At 34.8% G+C, this 15,166-nt stretch overlaps 1 long non-coding RNA gene across 1 annotated transcript; it reads left to right on the top strand.

Annotated features, from left to right (window-relative positions):
* Nucleotides 1–8,376: 8,376 nt before the first annotated feature.
* LOC132068215 (uncharacterized) lies at nt 8,377–13,450 on the top strand. The gene is made up of 5 exons (XR_009417355.1): nt 8,377–8,484; nt 9,770–10,377; nt 10,461–10,567; nt 12,729–13,220; nt 13,322–13,450. It is a non-coding gene; the product is annotated as an uncharacterized LOC132068215 (long non-coding RNA).
* Nucleotides 13,451–15,166: the final 1,716 nt, after the last annotated feature.

Consider the following 15,166-nt stretch of genomic DNA (forward strand, 5'->3'; position numbering starts at 1 on the left):
GAAAAACAATTAGAGGAGAAAGAGTGGAGATTTTTCATTGAATTGAATTAATCATTACAATAGAGTGGAGTATTTGTTGTTGTAACTAAGGGTGGGCATTCGGTTCTTCGATTCGGCTTTTTCGGTTTTGATTTTTTGAAGGTGGACACCGAACACCAAACCAAACTAGTTCTGTTCGGTTTTCTTATTAGGTTTCGATTTTTTCAATTCGATTTTTTTGATATGATATTAGAAACGATTCCATTTATACTAATTCATATTTTCAAAAGCAATAAAACATAAAATTGATAAATTGAAATCAAAATCAAACAAACAAGATACACAAGAACGTAAAAACCATAACCATGATATAAGATTACTAGGTGTTATATACATACCGTAAGAATAATTAAGAAAACATAAAGGACATACATTAATCCTAAAGACGCATCCTAGTCACCTTCCTTTGTTAAGGATATTTAATTTTCTCAACTGAAGTGGAAAATTAGAGATACAAAAGCAAAAGAGGGTTTGTTATAATTGAGTTTTTTTTTGGCTTAAACTTAATTGGCCTAGCTATTTTAATTTTTTTTGGGTATTGTATTAAATTTTGGTGGGAGTTCGGTTCTTCAGTTCGGTTTTATCAAACTTCGGTTTCGATTTTTTGAAGGTGGACACCAAACACCGAACCGAATTAGTTCGTTTCGGTTCGGTTTGTTGAAGTTTGGTACGGTCCAGATTTTTGGTATTTATGCCCAGCCCTAGTTGTAACTAACATGACAACTAAGAGAGGAGATTTTCATTGAATTGAATTAATCATTACAATAGAGTGGACTATTTGTATTTGTAACTAACATGACAGCTGTATCCTGGTGGCCATCAACCACATGTGTTTATCTAACAAACTGACTAACTCGACTAATTACTCTTCATTTCAATACACTGCGCAATATACATGTGATATACACTGATATACGCTTTTCACTATTCCGAGGTACTTTGCCACGGCGTCCCTCGGAAAAGTCAAATATTTTAATTTTTAATTATTTTTTAAAGATCCCGAGGGACATCCCTCGGTAAATTATTTGACTTTTTTAAAGTCAACATTTAATTGACTATACCGAGGGACTCTATCGGTACATAATAAAAAACAAATTAAAATTTCCGAGAGAGACCCTCGGTAATATAAATATAAATATTTTGCATTTCTTTTTTTCCCGTACCGAGGGACACCATCGTATGTTAATAAAAAATAAATGAAAATTAAATAAAATATACCGAGGGAGTCTCTCAATAGAGTAGATATAATTATTTTGAGTTTTCTTTTTGAAATTACCGAGGGACGTCTCTTGGTAAATTAAATATGTAAAATTGAGTATTTAATAAATAATTATTTTATATTTTTTAAATAAAAAATAGCGATGGTGTCAATTGGTAAGTCCCTCGGTAATTGTTTAAAGTTTTTTTTTTCTTTTTTCAGTTATATTACATTTCTAGACTTATCATAAGAAAATTAAGTAGTACCACTTATTTATTGTACCGAGTAAAAGTGTATAGTGATAGCACTCTAAAGAATGTTATAAGTGATAAGTTTAAAAAGTGATAGTATAAATAGAAGTGTTCTTATTGGCATCCTTAATAAAAGTTAATGATTGTTTAGCTTATAAATTGACAATGGTTAAAGTGCGTTGTATTAGAAGTATTGTTTAGTAATGTTAGTGATTGATAAGTCTATTATATAATAATTCTAGTAAGTAGAAGTATATTAGTGGTATTCTTAAGTAATCCCGATTGATTAACTTATAAATCGATAATTACACTAATATATTATGTATAATAAATGAGTGGTATCTTTAAGAAATATTATTGATTGATTAGCGTATACGTCAATAATTATGACGTGAAATTGTATTTGTGATATTAATCTAGGCTTAAGTAACTAAAACGCCCCCGAACTTGGCACGAATTGCAACTTTCGTCCCCAAACTATTACTGCACTTTAAGACACCCCTAGACTTGGCAAAATGGGTTTTAATTAATCCCCGAGCTGCCACATGGCATAGTGAGTGTAGTCACACGCCAAGAGGCGCGTGACAAGTGCCACATCGCATTAAAACGGTAAAATTTCAATTTTGACATTTCTATCCCTTTACATTTCCTTCAATTCCAACGGCTAAACATCAGCCCTTCTTCTTATTTAACCCTCCCCCATTAAAATACACCATAACTTGAATTTCAAGCTTTTTGTTCTCCTTCTTTTCTAATTGTTAAATTTTCTCTCTCAATTAGGGCTCGTATATATACTTCAAAACCTAACAATAAATTGTTCGAATTAAGCGAATAGTAGTTAGTATCTCACGTTAATGACAATGGGTTCATGCCTCCGTGGTGTTTAACAATTAACATACAACCATTGTATAATGCAACCCATAATTAGTTTGGAATGACAAATACATATATATGCTTCAAGGCAAAGTTTAGCCCATAAGGCATAAGTATCATCGGCATAAGTTTGATAATTCGTTAACAAATTTATGCCGATGGGGGCATACTTTTAATGGGCAAACTTGTGTATATATCTTGGACCCGCATAACTTTGTGAAGGAATTATCAAAGTTATGCTGGGGGACCCGACATAACTAAACATAACTAATATGTATTTGTCTTACTTTTTAGTTAAACACAACTAAAAGAGGCACGACCCATTGCATAACTAAATATAACAAAACACCAACTAACATTCAATGCAAACTCGAAGTAAAACACCAACTTCAATGCAAAATATGGACAATAAACTTAATTACCACAAACTTATATGCAAAATTTATGGTTACTTTAAAGCACTAATTGTCAACAAAAACTACCAAGCTACATTGTTTGCTTACATATCCAAGTTTCACCAAAATAGCTAGCTTAAACATAGAAATAACGGACTACTTCATTGGAGATTTTCCTTTTCCTTTTCTTGATCTTGTTTGAACTCCAAGAGCCTTTGATCTTGTTTGGATTCTATGATTAGCACTTTGCACTTGGAGTTGTCTTTGTGTAACTTTAAATTTATCGCTTTTGTTCCTTTTGTTCCTCCCAAATTCAATCCTTCAATTTTGCCGGGTTTGTATCCAATATCAGTTTTATGTGACCAAGGCCGAATTCATTGCCTTAGATGTGGACACCAACCGACATATCGCTAGGCATTATTTGTCCGCAATTTAAATTGGTTAGTGTCATAAAGTGGCTAAAAATAATAACAATGACTTAGATGATTGAGAAACACTTACATTAACACATTTGTATGCAAGCTCGACACATAATACTTTCGTCCAACAACCCTTGGCCTCTTGTACTTAGTCCCGCCCCCTATATTTAGGCATATAACTTTTAGTATAACCCCCATCGGCATAAGTTTGATAGTTCGTTAACAAATTTATGCCGATGGGGGCATACTTTTAATGGGCAAACTTGTATTGGACCCGCATAACTTTGTGAAGGAATTATCAAAGTTATGCCTCCAAAGCATATAAACATGTATTTGTCATTCCAACTTTTAGTTAAACACAACTAAAAGTATGGGATGCATAACTAAATATAACAAAACACCAACTAACATTCAATGCAAACCCGAACAAAACACCAACTTCAATGCAAAATATGGACAATAAACCATTGTCATATGCAAAATAACTGAAAATTAGCACTAATTGTCAACAAAAAATACCAAGCTACATTGTTTGCTTACATATCCAAGTTTCACCAATAATAGCTAGCTTAAACATAGAAATGATTTGTTACTTCATTGGATAAAAATAATAACAATGACTTAGATGATTGAGAAACACTTACATTAACACATTTGTATAGCTCGATTCGAAAAAATCTAATACTCTATATTCCAACAACCATTCGCCTCTTGTACTTAGTCCCGCCCCTCCCATGCTTGTTAGATGTTGTTAATTTGTCATGAACACTACTTTTTCTTGTACTTCGCTGATGGAACAACATGTGAGATTAGCATTATTTTAATGGGGGAGGGGTTATAATAAGTTAATATTTGACTAATTAATGGTAACCAAAGTAATGTAAAGGGAAATGTCAAAATTGAAATTTTAGTTGCTTTAGGCCTTGGAGGCCTCGGTGGCTTGTGACTGTACTACTATGCCTAGTGGAGCATGGATTAATTGGGGATTAATTAAAACCCATTTTGCCAAGTCTAGGGGTGTCTTAAAGTGCTTTAAATAGTTTGGGGACGAAAGGAGCAATTTAAGTCGGGTCGGGTTATTTACCCTTAAGCCTAAAAGTTAATGATTGTTTAGCTTATAAATGAATATATTAACGCGTTGTATTAGAAGTATTGTTTAGTAATGTTAGTGATTGATAAGTCTATTATATAATAATTCTAGTATATAGAAGTATATTAGTGGTATTCTTATGAGCTCGGGATTAACTTATAAACCCATTTTACCAAGTATAGGGGTGTCTTAAAGTGGTATCTTTAAGAAATATTATTGACGAAAGTATACGTCAATAATTACAAGTACGTGAAATTGTTTTGTGATATTAATCTATTATGTTACAACTACTTAATGAGTCCGAATGATTATTAAAGATCTGTAACAAAGTCTTTATATCATTAAAATGTCGATTAAAAAAATTCTACAAAGATGGCAGCTCATCGTTTCCTCCATTTAATTATCGCTACCATTACGACATCTCCCATCATTATCAATTATTGTCACTGCCTACCATTATTAACTGTCACTACTCACAACCACTGCCATTATCAATTACTATAATCAACGTACAATGCCACTAGTCACTATTTACAATCATCACCACCAACCACCATTTTTACAACACACCATCGTTCATGACTACCCGCAATCACCACAATCGGTCACCTACTATATATCGTCTATCACCGTCATCCTTCACCACTATGTATCGTCAATCACCGTCGTCATTTACCAACATTATTAGCTATCACTATCAATCACCACCACCAACTACTACCAGCATTCATTACCACTAGCTACTACCCACAATACCAGCATTAGCCGACACCATCTTCAGTTGACACCTACAAGACCACCTCTAGTATTGCCACCACACCAGCCTTCATATAATATTTTAAAAAATATTTTATTGATAACATATTGAATTCATTTTGTATTGTATTAAATTTCATACTAATTTTTTTAAAATAAAGACATATTTTACACATTCAGATATTGTAAAGCAAACCGTCTTAACTCTTAATAATGTAGTATTCAGACCTTAACACAATATCTTAGTATTCATATGTGTATTTAGATTCAGACATGTAATTCTTAATGCATATCTTAAATATTAAGAGATGCGTTTAGATTTGTTTGGAGATAATTTGGTTTGGCATTCCCAAACAAAATTTTATTTTCACTCTTTTATAATAAATTCATCTTTTATTAAAACAATCTCAATTTTGTCTTCACAAATATATAATATATCTTTTGTTAAGTTAAAATTTTATTCAACCGGTGATTCGATCTAAAATAGGCTAATTTGAGTTATCAATTTTTTTAAAGTAAATTGTTTTCCAAGTTTTCTACAAAATTTGATGGTTATTATCTAAATTTAATATTTTTATTTACTTATTATCTCAAAGATTATAAATAGTTTAATACCCCCTCCGTTTCAATTTATGTGAACTTATTTTTTTATTAGTCCGTGCCAAAAAGAATGATCTCTTTGTATAATTGGAAACAATTTACCTTTATGCAATGATTTATAGCCACACAAAATATATGTGACTCATTTAACATCACAAGTTTAAAAGCTTTCTCTAGTTTTTAAAATTTCATACAAAGTCAAATGGGTTCACATAAATTGAAACGGAGAGAGTATATACATCCCATTATCCATCCCCATTTGTGTTAAAAAAAAAAAAATTAAAAAACTAAGGCTAGAATAAAAGAAACTTAGGCGCTAGAACATAAGTAGAGCTGAAAAAAGTTGGGGAAAAAAAACAACCGGGAAACTTAGGCGCCATTTATTTTAGCCAAAAGAAAAATGGAGCACTTTAATCTAGCCAAATGGAATGGTCATTCATTCGGAGGACAGAGAATAAGGACTATATACGAACAGAGAATAAGAATAAATGGCGCCACTTCAATCACCAACAGAGGAAAGCTAAGAGACATGAATTAGTTTGAGAGCACAGGGCAGAAGACACCCAATTCGTGGAATTGGAAGCAACAGTGAACACAAAGCAAAAAAATTGACTTTGCAATTTCAAAGTGGAGACAAAGTTAGGTTTTTTCTATATTCTTGAAGAGGTAAGGTTTATTATTTGAAGTCATTAATAACTCGCAATTATTTTGAAGGAATTTGAAGTATTCTTAGCTCAAAATTTGTCATCTTTCTAGATTTTAATAGGAAGAATCTTGATTGCATCCGTTGCTTAAATTTCCTCTTTTTTATGTGCAAAGATATAATTTTTAAACATTTTAGGCTTATGCTAAATGAATTCTGATTTGGGGTTTTTTTGTGAGAGTATTTTCAGGTTTGCTGGATCTTTTTTTTTTTTTTTTTTTTTTTTGCTCAGCTTTAAATTGCCATAGGGTTTAGTTTTCTTTCTAGAAGGTCCAAATAGAGGGAAAAGGATAGCAAGGATTCATATTATTTATCGGACTAGTTTTGATTGAAGCACAGTTGTTGTTTGTGTAATGTGGTATTTAGAAGCTTTTCTATGAGATCTTCCCCCAAGCCCCTTGTTTTTAATTTGAAAGAATAAGATCAATTTCCTCTTTGAAATTCTAAAGAACAACTTATTTTTAAACAAAATGAAAAGCCTAAAACACTATTTATTTTGAAACGGAAGGATCATCTATTTTGAAAACAAGATGTCAACTCTTCATCGTGTAATCTTTTAAATATTAACTATGCATGAAATTGTACATCGAATTTGGTTTATTTACTAGATCACTAAAGTCAGTGTTGTGTTTAAATGTAGAATTACTAGAAAGGTAGCATCTTAAACTATTCATGTGGATTGTTATTTGTACATGTAAGATGGACAATGAACATCGTAGATGGATGTATGATAGGGTGTTACCTAATCGACGGGGTGAGGGATGAATTTAAGCAAGGCGTTGAGGGGTTTATTAATCTGCAAATTTATTTTGTCAAAAGGATGGGACAATTAGGTTCCTTGTTTTTGTTTGTGCTTATGATAAAATTGTATTTTCCCGGGGATGGATAAATCTATAAAACTGACTATTATGTTTGGACTAGTCATGGAGAAATCACAAACTTCCCTTTTCTTGGATAAATTAGTTCAAGACTCCTATAACCTAAATTGCTTACTTCTTTGATTAGCCTTCTTTAAGACCAATCAAGTTCAACTTTGAACAATGTTTTATGACAATTTCGGGGGCTAAAAATTTTTGGGGAAGGGCATGTCGGATTTTGCTAAACATGCTCTTTTCTCGGGGAGTCTTAAGTATATAAGCGTTTGACAATGTTTTAGCTTGATTGATGGCCAAAGTATAGTGTGCTAGAAAAACGTATGTCCTCATCCTTTTTTCGTCGAGAAATCTTTGGTGTTTGGTTCTTTTCTCTCTCATCTCTTAATGTGTGATCTATTTGGTAGCGAAAGTGAAAACAATTCTTACCGCCGGCATCATAACTTCGTCCCGGCCGCATGGTCATTTCTACTTCCACTTCCAATTTTCGATAGTCTCTCTCTCTCTCTCTCTTTGTTTAAACGAACACACATTTGTCTATGAACCATATCATCTTTTCCTAGATCCAAATATTTAAAAATGGACCCTACTACACATGTCATGTGGAAAAATCCTTTTTTCCATACAAATTGCATACTTTGACTATTATAACATAATTCTGAAATCCCTTTTATTTATTTTTTTCTCTCTCCCGATTATGGATTGAATCAATCAAACATTTTTTTTTCATAATGAAAGTCGATTGATTTTGTTCTTTGAAGCATTCGTCAATTCATCCTCGTTTCTCTCTTCATACTTCTAGGTCATTTGTTTTCTAATTCCTAAAATCTTTGTGTTTCTTTCTCTTTCTTCTCTCTTGAAATCTATGATTGAATTGGTTTTTTTTTTCATAATGAACTCGGTTTTGTTCTTTGAGATTCCATTCATCCTTTCCTTAGGCATTTGTTTTCTAATTCCTAAAATCTTTGTGTTTTTTGTTTTGTTGTTGATTGAACGATTCCTTTAATCCCTTTTCCGGTTGCTGCCTTTTATGTGATTAAGCATTTTATTTGTAGACTATGGGGAACTGTATATCACTAAAACTGTGTCACCTCATTATATCAGTCATGCTTGCTCCTCACTTAGGTTTAGTATTGTGTCAATTGTTGCCAATCTGCCATAGTTGCTATTTAATGAAATCGTTAGGAATTTTGTTCAAGGTGATGAAATGTCCACTCCAATAAAAACAAACTTAATCCTCAATATTTTAGCTTTAACAATCTCATTATGTAGTAATTAGCTAATTTATGTTCTAACAATCTCAATTTGAAATTTGCAGATGGCATCAGGTGATAAAAATGAGCGACATCAGATTAATAGTTCGCGTGGGAAGAGTACCACTAAGAGTAAGGGTGGGAAGAGTACTACTAAAAGTCGAGGGAAATCAACCGTGTTTACATCAAGTCCATCTCATTCTACAATTCCACCATTGCATCCGCCTTCACATGGCCCGTCATCAAAGAGTAAAGGGGAATCAACCGTGTCTACATTGAGTCCATCTCTTTCTTCCATTCCACCATTGCATCCTCCTTCACGAATAGCCGTCATCATTTTCACATTCTTTTTATGGTACTATGCCTTTTGGGGATATAGCTCGATGCCTCTATTTATTTTATAGCTCAATGAACGGGGCTATTGATTCAACCACCGTTTTTTTCTACAATATGCCTCCCCCGGATGTTCCTCGATGCCTCCCTCTTATGTACCTCCACTTGGCATGCATTCCTTACCTCGCTGCCATGGAACGACGTCCATCTCCGAGTTCGTCTAGGCCACTCTAAAATCCGGTCCACGTTTTAGGATAAATATTGGATCGAGCAATTCCGAGCCCTTCTCTTAGCCAACCTTCGACGCCGTCTTATGTGATGGCATTTTCCATCACCTGGAAAGTTAGATCATCTACGGAGGGTGTACATCATCGCTGATGGAGAAGGGTATGTTTATTCTTTTATTGCATTCTAATTCCTCTATTATTTTCTAATTCTTGAATTAACAATTTTAAATGTTTTAAAATTGTTGTCTTGTAGGTTTTATCCTTCTAGGCCAGCTGCAAATGCAATCTCAACAGAGCAATCCATAAAGTTTATAGCGGTGCCTTCGCGACGTGGGGTGAAGTTCCATGTCATACGCAACAAGCAATCCTTAATGAGTTTATGGTATGTATACTTTGGATCACAAAATGGATTAAATGCGTCTTCTCCTCTAATTCTAAAATATCTTAAAGTACTATAGTGGGAACTCTCTCGTTATCTCTTTCTCCATGTCTCAATACCTTTCTTCTTTTACTAATTACTATTTCCATCTTTTTGTTCTAGCTATCTTCTTTTTACTATTTTCTGGTTAACTTCTTGTTCTAGGCCTAGTTATCTTCTTTTCTTGAAGTTTATTAATCCTCCTTTCTATTTGTTTTCACTTTTATGTCTATTGTCTAATGTCTGTCCTCTTAAATGAAAAAATATGCCTACAAATCTTATATGTTAGTGCCTACAGTTCTTATATGTTGGTTGTTTTTGTCTCGCTAACTAGCTATGTAGACCATTACTACATGTTAATTTATTTTCCTATCAAATAAATCATAAATATTGGCCTTTTGATATAGAGGCTTTAAATTATCAGTGTGCTTTTCTTTTTGGAACTTGTACTCCACTGGGCAACACCACTGGCCAGTGGGACTTGTATGGATCAGATGACAAAGAAGGGCATAATAAGAATAGTTGTTAGCTTCTTCAAGATACCTTAAATATAGAATGACAAGAAGTTATTCTGATATTGATTTTGGCACTTCAAATTCCTTGGAAGATGTCTTCTTGGTGTAGGCACTTCGGGACGTCTATTCCTCTGATGTCTTTTACATTTTTTTTCCGTAAAAGTGTACATGGAACCCTGTCGAGGATAATGTTATTAGAAGCAATTTTACAAAGAAGGCGAGTTCTCGATTGTCAAATATTTTTTCCGAAGCTCGAAATAAGGGTCAAAAGCCCGGTCGGCTTGGGACGGACATCGGGAGGATCTTAATAAATACTGGGCTACGCCGGAGTTTCAAAAGAAGAGCGCCCAGACAAAGGCAGCTCGAAAGTCTAAGAAGGGTGGCTCATTGCACACTTGTGGTTCAGTGTCCATGGGGACTGCTCGGAGGAAATTGGTAATTGTTTAAGCATTTAGATGGCAGCAAATACAAATAATGACATAAACAACGTTAACTTGGTTTATTTCATTTGCGTAAAGTTTCTCTTGGTAGACCACCCACTCGACATGAGCTATGGAAGAAGACCCATATGAAAATCGAAGATGGAAAAGAAGTTTGGGTTGAGCCACGGGCAGAGGATACCTATGTAAGCTCTAAACTTATTTGGAATATATTTGACTAGTAATATTGTTTTTATGGTTACTGGTAAGACTCAACTTCTATTTGGTTTTCTCTTCATGTTAATCCTTCTTAAGTTCATATAAATAATCTCTTGGTGATATTATCTTGGATAAATTTTTGTGACTGGTATATCTGTGTATATCAATCTGAAATACGTGTTGTTCATAGACAAACTACAACCTGTAGATGTGTTGTGGTAACTCTTCCTGTAAAATACTTCCAAAAAGTAGTATATTCCACTGCTTTTTCTATAACTGCTGTAAATAGCAGCTCCCAGCAGTATTGCACACCTTGCTGCAAATAGCCCTTTGCCTTTGTTGGTTTTTGTGATGCGGCATCCGTGACACCACATCCGCATATAACCGGCAAAGATATATTGCCTTGCCGCCCCGCAAAGACATCTCTTGACACTAGGGGAACACGAAAACGAAAAACCGAACCAAACCGATAACCAAACCGAACCGGAAAAAAAAAACCGACATTTATTTGGTTTGATTTGGTTTGGTTTTTAAATTTAAAAACCGACTATATTTGGTTTGGTTTTGGTTTCAAGTCTTAAAAAACCGAAAAAAACCGAACCAAACCGACTTTATATATTATGTTAAAAATTAAATTTGTATATATATGTGTATGTATTTTAATTTTTTTATGAAAACATTACAATTTATATTATGTTTTTATACTCTTGGGCCATGCTTTTGAATTAAACGGCAATTCGCAGAATTGCCCTTCGTTTGGGGTGGTCTTTAAATTTTGCCCCTCATATTTGAAATCTTTAAATTTTGCCCTTCGGCTAAAACCCATAGGTTCCAGGTTCGAACCCACACGCAGTCAAAAATTTAAAAAAAAATTCGCAAGGCAGAGTTTAAATTTCGCTATGCCCCCAACGGCATACACTTGTGAAGGAATTACCAAAGTTATGCCGGACCCGGCATACTTATGCCTTATGGGCAGACTTGGCATAAATATATATATATATATATACGGGTCCGGCATAACTTTGATAATTCCTTCACAAAGTTATGCCGGGTCCGGCATAAAAGTTTGCCTATTAAATTTTGCCTTATAAGGCAAACTTTTAGTTATACCTTAAGGAAAACTTACGCCTTATGGGGCATACTTTTAGTTATGTTTTATGGGACACACTTTTAGCTAAGGCATTACTAAAAGTTTCCCTTAAAAAGTTAAAAAAAAATATATATATGCTTCAAGGGAAAGTCTGCCCCCTCCGGCAGACTTTTAGTTATGTTCAACTAAAAGTCCGTTTTAGGGGGCGAGTTTGGTTTTTAGTTGTGTTAAGTAAAAGTCTGCCGGAGGGGGCAGACTTTTAGTTGTGTTTAAGTAAAAGTCTGCCGGAGGGGGCAGACTTTTAGTTGTGTTTTAGTTGTGTTTTAGTTATACCTTCTTCTCTTGCTGCCTCTGTTCCTTTCTCCCAATACCTTGTGCTCTCCCAACTGCATCCATCACATTGTGCCTGCTCTTTTTCACTACTGTTGCATAGAATTATCCATAGTGCTGCTTCATGTTCCTTCATGTGTATATTTGAACCATCTCATTTCCCATGCTTGGATCAGTGATTTAAAGAGTTGAGCATGATGGTGTACTATCACTAAACACACCTGTGTCCGAGCCGTGAGATTGCCCCAGATTTTTCAAAGTACTCCAAAGATAAATAGCGGCTCCTAGTGTACTTGATCGACATCCGAATTGCCCCAGGATTTTTCAAAGTACACCAGGTCATGTCCAAACTGTGAAACATCATCATGAGTTGGCATTATCGAGCCAACTCAATTTTGAAAGACTGGAATTCCCCCCTGGTTATAAACAATGTTGATGTTGATACAACGTGCAATCTAACCAAACTTCATGATCATATTTATTCCAAACCAAAGAAACACATTCAACCTTCTCTTATTTTTTTTTCCGTGTGTGTTCCCCTCCCTGGTGCACACCAAAGAAGAACAAATGCCGCATTTATGCACACCTTGTGCCTATCATGACTTGTGGTATTTATTCCAAACCAAAAAAAAACCTTCAACCTTCTCTCGCTAATTTTTTTTTTTTTTCACTTTTCGTAATTTATTTTATATCGTTTGTTTATATACTAAATTTTACTTTTAATGTAGAATCGGTATAATCAAGCAATGGAGGATCTCATTAGGAATCAGCCGACTGATGATCAAGGCAATCCAATCACGCCATCAGAGGAACAAGCTCTCTCCTGTTGGTTAGACGTGGTTGGTGGTGTAAATAAGGGAAGAGCATATGGCCTTTGCTCCGAGAAGAACTTTCACCGCATCCAGTGTGGATTGCAAGGTATAGGGAGTTCTGCCACTGTGTCAAATGAGCAGCTCGAGGAGATGCGAGACGAGCTTGGGAACTTGCTAGGAAATATGAGCAGGAACAGAATAAAAGATTGAAGGAGGAGCGACGTAGGATAGTGCTTGAGTCAGACGTCAAAGAACTCAAGGCCCAAGTGTGTAACCTCATCAAGTTGCCCCGTTCTCCACCCCCGAGCCCTGATCATGATGATGGAGAGGATGAGGAGGATAGGAGCATGGAGATGATGAGGATCAGGAGAATAGAGAGTATGGAGAGACTGAAATGGAGTATTAGAGGTCAGTTCTTATTTTTGTTTGTCCATTTGGTGAACAGATGCTATGTGTGCCAAAAAGAGTCAAGAGTCAGTTGACATATTTTTTGCATTGCCCTGTTGCAGCAGATCTCTAGCACATGTTTACAACAATTTTTGGAATCAGTTGGACAATCCCATATAGCTTAAAAGGAGCAGTTGAAAGTTGGAGCTTATGGAAAGTGAACAAAACCATCAACAAGATCTGGTAAATGATACCTGCATGTGTTTTTTGGTGTTTATGGACAGAGAAGGAACAACAGATCTTTGATGGGACTTCAACTCCTAATTGTTCTCTAAAATCAAAGTGTTTAGTTAACCTTTTTAGTTGGAGCAATCTATCCCCTGTGAATGATATTATCCCCTTTTAGATTTCATTGGCTCCCACTCGGTGGCTTAGTAGCCTTGAGTCTTTTGCTCATGGTTTTAAACTCCCGGCTCTTACTAGTTTTCTTTTGTAGTGTCCGGAGTTTTTAGCCTTTTCTTTGTAAAGTTTGCATCCGCTTGATGCTTTTGAATATGAATATAACAACTTAGTTCACCAAAAAAAAAAAAAAAATTATTATTTTTGTTCCAACTTATGTTACTTTGGCTTGTTTGAAGTTTAGTGGGATGCTTGTGATATATTTTTGCATAACGTCGAAGTTGGTTAGATTCGTACGATGTTTGTTGGCTTAATTTTAATGTATGAATTATTTTGGAGTATTTTTATTATTGTTTTGATGGCTATTATTGGTTGTGTTTCAGTTTCTATTGAATAAGAATATAGCAGTCTTTGTAGAAAAAATAGGCATTGCTTGCCAAAATAATACTAGAAATAATGAGGGACTTACCGATAGAGTCCCTCGGTAACAAGTGTAATTGCAAATATCGATTTTCGGGTTGCCGAGGGACGTCCCTCATTATTTTCAAATATCAAAGTACTTTTCATTTAGCTTACCGATGGACATTCCTCAAAAATGAAAAATATAATTGTTAAATATTTTATTTATCGAGGGTTGTCCCTCGGTGTATTTAAAATTTTAATTTAATTAACATTAATATACCGATGTATGTCCCTCGCAAATAATATATCAATATTATATATATTTCATAAGTACCGAGGGTCGTCCCTCAATATATTTAATTTTGCATGAATGTGAGGGAAGGGAAGTACCGAGGGATGTGTGAGGGTCTCCATCGGTATTTGCCGAGAGTGTCCCTCGGTATTATTTACCAAGGGTCAAATTACCCACAAGCCTAGTACTGATGGCGTCCCTCGGTAATGTCGATGCTTGTTCAAGTCCATACAAGGTTACCGATGGACGTCCCTGATGAAGTGGTAAATTCCGACATCCATTTGGTATCGTTCTCATAGTACATCTTTAAAGCTCTTACTGAAAAACACCTTAGATAATCCTGATAGGCAGAAGTAAAATATGAGTACATGATATGGTTGGATATAGGTTATGAACACTGTCCTCCAGGATTTTGTGTCATGACATAGTCATTATGCCAAATAGGAGGGTTTGACATTTCTGGTAGGCCTGGCCTGGTGTTGTTTTTCATCTGGCATAACAGTCATATAGGCTCATCTACTACATCATGATGTTAAAGCAAAGACGACATCTGCATGCTAGCATCTTGAAGCACAACTTCATCTGTAGGAATGTCATATGTTGTCTCAATCTCATCTGCAACTACAACAACAATATCTGGTGATTCTTCATTAGTGACCTTAGTATCTGCATCATGTTGTCCTGGTGTAGTATCATTATCTGTGGATGAGACATCAGTGGATTGAATGATGAGAGTTGACTCATCACCATGATTTTCATATTACATATCCATTTGTGGACTAGATGTGATATCAGGCTCCTCTGAACTATCAAGAACTTAATGCAAAAACATGTCCTCTGCATGTAAATTGTCAACATCATGCTTGAAAGGAAA

The sequence above is a fragment of the Lycium ferocissimum genome, chromosome 8 (assembly GCF_029784015.1).
Source record: "Lycium ferocissimum isolate CSIRO_LF1 chromosome 8, AGI_CSIRO_Lferr_CH_V1, whole genome shotgun sequence".
In the NCBI taxonomy this organism is placed as follows: domain Eukaryota; kingdom Viridiplantae; phylum Streptophyta; class Magnoliopsida; order Solanales; family Solanaceae; genus Lycium; species Lycium ferocissimum.